This window comes from Epinephelus moara, chromosome 20 (genome assembly GCF_006386435.1).
Source record: "Epinephelus moara isolate mb chromosome 20, YSFRI_EMoa_1.0, whole genome shotgun sequence".
NCBI classification, from domain to species: Eukaryota; Metazoa; Chordata; class Actinopteri; order Perciformes; family Serranidae; genus Epinephelus; species Epinephelus moara.
This window is the reverse complement of record NC_065525.1, coordinates 5,281,097-5,285,252: the sequence shown is the minus strand read 5'-3', so window position 1 is coordinate 5,285,252 and position 4,156 is coordinate 5,281,097. Positions and strand designations below refer to the sequence as shown.

The 4,156-nt window shown below is 43.3% G+C and overlaps 1 protein-coding gene across 2 annotated transcripts in view; it reads right to left on the bottom strand.

Annotated features, from left to right (window-relative positions):
• The window catches only part of LOC126407404 (carbohydrate sulfotransferase 1-like), a 15,811-nt gene extending 14,511 nt beyond the window's left edge, over nucleotides 1–1,300 (bottom strand). For both annotated transcript variants that reach the window (XM_050072265.1, XM_050072266.1), the window contains exon 1: nucleotides 1,026–1,300. The gene's annotated coding sequence lies outside the window, so the exon portion shown is untranslated. The remainder of the gene's footprint in view (nucleotides 1–1,025) is intronic.
• Nucleotides 1,301–4,156: the final 2,856 nt, after the last annotated feature.

The window sequence follows — 4,156 nt, the reverse complement described above, 5'->3', positions numbered from 1 at the left end:
CAACGTTGACATCAGCAAACCGCTCACCCACACGACGCCACACACGCTGTCTGCCATCTGCCCTGAACAGTGAAAACCGGGATTCATCCGTGAAGAGAACACCTCTCCAACATGCCAGACGCCATCGAATGTGAGCATTTGCCTGCTCAAGTCGGTTACGACGACGAACTGCGTTGAGTTTTTGTGTCAAGTGAATGACAATTTGGGCCATTTGTATAGACTTTACATTTAAATTTTGTGTCATGGATGGATCGAGGTTTACAGGTACAAAATCCAACCATTTAAATTTGTATGCCCCTCCCCTAAGGCAAAGTAAAAAAACATATGTCGCTCCCCAGTGCTTAAAAAATTATTTGACATACCTTCCCCATTTTGCATCACCCCCTCCCCACTTAAAAGTAACCAAAGGTCCCTAAGAAGTGCTTTCAATTTAGTTTGCCTGGAGATTTCCAAATCTTTACTTTACTTTTCTGTTTATTCAATTACATGGAGTCTGATGATCCTGATTCAGGGACAGCCTTAATACGTGGTGGAATAAAATGAAAATAGGCCAATCAAGTGAAGCACAATGACCTTAAAGCTGCTGTAGCCGGACTGAGATGAAATGAGAAAAATCTGGAAGCACACGCGCGCACACGCACGCACACACACACACACACACACACACACACACACACACACACACACACTTTCCTATGGCATATGAAGCGAATGGGTTAATTATAGCCTAATAGCTACACTGCCTGTCTGCTTGCCTGTCAATATCTATCTATCTATCTATCTATCTATCTATCTACACACAGTGATCCTGTGACAACACCACATAGCACAACACAGCACGAACTAACCCAGTCGGTCTCTATCAGACACCTTCCTGCTCGCTGTAACGTTTTCTTTCCTCATAATGCCGCTTAATATCAGCTAACGCTGGCACATCGCGTTATTTCCAACCCCCACAGACCCGCTTCATCCCGAGCAGCAGACACACCGACGCTTCCCCCGGGCCCGACGGTACCCTCAGTTACCTTTCATGTGTGTTTGTGGCGTCAGCAGGAGGCGGCGGGCCGGCTGTGGCGGAGACATGATCCTGCTGCTGTGTGGTTCCGCCGATGGGGCAAACACCATCCTGCGTCTGTCTGTGAGCCACACAGGGAGGATGAGGACATGATGCCGCGGACAGGAGACAGTCCAGATCCTAATATGACCTACACGAATGTTTCAGAAACCGTGACGACCGGCAGTCACATGCACATAAACGGGCTGGTGGACTGGTACATGACATAACGTGTAGCCTAGGGTACAGGTCGCTATCTCTGCATCAGCTCCCCCTCATCACTCTCCCCGGTCCCCTCCACCTCCCCCCTTCCTCCCTCTTTATGCTTCACGTTTTAAAGTGTAATCAAAACATTATTTACGTTCCTCTGTGTAGGCTACAGTTTAAGATTTATGAGTTGATCTAGCCTAATTATGAGGAATCATACATGGCGGTCACGCATAAGAGATGGCGGACAAGAAAATCCACAGTCCACAGCGTCTGAGCAGACTGAATGAGGCAAAACAAACGGGCATTTTCCCGGGTTTGTCTTTTTAGTAAATTTCCTTTCATTTTCCTGACGGTGTTTCCCTGCTTCTGTGGAGGGAAAGTTAAAGAGAAATTTGGTCCTCTAACTTTTAAATGTAGCCTAGGTACAGCCTATTTACTTTTGGGATGCTGACAGTGGTGCCCCCAGAATTTTTTTTTCACAGGGGTGGCCAAATGGGGCCGTTAAACATCTTGGGGTGGTAGCCTACACTAAGATCCTGTCTATACCTGTCCAGATATTTCTGTAAACAGATATTTTTCCTCTCCATTTAACAACCTCATTTTGCAAAATATCTCTGTCACCATTATAACGCTAAAACAACTCCAAACACCCACGCGTGCACTGCGCAGTGTTCACACAGACAGCTGCAGGGCTGCCTGCTGCTGTAATCTACAACTGAAATATTACTCAGCATTAATAGAAGAAAATAAGAACTACCCCAGGTTTCTTTTCAGCACTGTAGCCAGGCTGACTGAGAGTCACAGCTCTATTGAGCCTTGTATTCCTTTAGCCCTCAGCAGTAATGATTTTATGAGCTTTTTTAATGACAAAATTCTAACTATGAGAGGCAAAATTCATGACCGCTTGTCCTCAAATAGTACCTATCCGCCCTCAAACACAGCTGTAAGACCTAATATATATTTAGATTGCTTCTCCTTGATTCTCTTCAACAATTGACCGCAGTGATTTCTTCATCTAAATCATCAACATGTCTCTTAGACCCCATCCCAAATAGGCTACTTAAGGAAGTCTTACCTTTAGTTAACACTCACATATTAGACATGATCAATATATCCTTATTAACAGGCTATGTACCACAGTCTTTTAAGGTAGCTGTAATTAAACCTCTCCTAAAAAAGCCCACCCTGGATCCAGAGGTGTTAGCCAACTATAGACCAATATCTAATCTTCCCTTTCTGTCAAAGATCCTTGAGAAAGTAGTCGCAGAACAGCTGTGTGATTTTCTCCATGATAATAATTTATTTGAGGAATTTCAGTCAGGATTTAGAGTGCATCATAGCACTGAGACAGCACTAGTTAAAATTATAAATGATCTTCTGATTGCTTCAGACAAAGGACTCGTCTCTATGTTTTATTAGATCTTAGTGCGGCATTTGACACAATTGACCATCAAATTGTGCTACAGAGACTGGAACACTTAATTGGCCTAAAAGGTTCTGTACTAAGCTGGTTTAAATCGTATTTATCTGATCATTTTCAGTTCGTTCATGTTCATGATGAATCATCCTTATGTACTATTTTGGAGTTCCACAAGGTTCTGTACTCGGACCAATCCTATTCACTCTATATATGCTTCCCTTAGGTAACATCATTAGAAATCACTCTGTAAATTTCCATTGTTATGCGGATGATACACAATTGTATTTATCGATGAAGCCAGAAGAAACTGATCAATTAACTAAACTTCAAAATTGTCTTAAAGACATAAAAACCTGGATGAGCTCCAATTTACTTATGTTAAATTCAGACAAAACTGAAGTTATTGTTCTTGGCCCCAAACAGCTCAGAGACTCTTTATCTGATGACATACATAGTTTCTCTGGATGGCATTGCTCTGGCCTCTAGCACCAGGGGTGAAAATCCCATTTCATAGTTGGGGGGGACAATAAACAGTAAACTTTTAGAGAATAATTCCAGGGGGGGACAAGGAAAAAAGTTGTAGCCTGTCTTTTATACAGCATCTTTTACCTCAATTTGACGCTTTAATCTTCTCTCTGTCTCTCCAACAGACAGAGTGAATGTCTATACTTATGAGAAATGGCTTAACAACTAAACATTTCCTGCAATTAAACTGGTAAACTGGTTTATAAACAGTGTGCTGTGAGATCTGCCGCTGCGCAACTCACAACCGTGCGTAATAGTCGCGCGTAATGCCCGCTCCTCGTCGGTTAAACTGCACATCTCTCATGTTTGTCTCACTGACAGGTGGAAAGCCTACAGACAGGTACCCATTAGCTACGAGCCGCTGCTGCTCCGTCACAACCGTGCGTAATAGTCGCGTGTAATGACCACTCCTCGTCAGTTAAACTGCACACATCTCTCATGTTTGTCTCACTGACAGGTGGAGAGCCTACAGACAGGTACCCATTAGCTACGAGCCGCTCCGCCACTGACTGCTCTTGTCCTGTCCTCTCCCTCTTCTTTCTCTCCTGTCCTCTCTGACTATCACTAAACTCTGAGCTTAATCATTAGCTTTTAGCTTAGCAGCACTCGTAATTGAGTAGGCTTGACAATGCAGGAGAAATGTTGCAGACAGTTTATATTATCAGCCTGGGCCTGGGGCTTGTTGTAACAGTAAATGGGATGTGTTGTAACTTGTGTAAGTTAAACTGTGTCTGTGTGAGTGTACATCTTACCTGCCCGTTGGAAAGAGTGCGGGATATACCACTACTAGGAATGGGAGGGGGGGACTAAATCTTTTAAGATTTAAATAGCACATTATTGCGCGATTATAATGAGCACCGCTTACATTGTGCTTTCAATAAATACTACTGCATTGTTCAAAAATTATTAATTGTGTCTCAAATTATTCTAGGGGGGACAGCTTTACT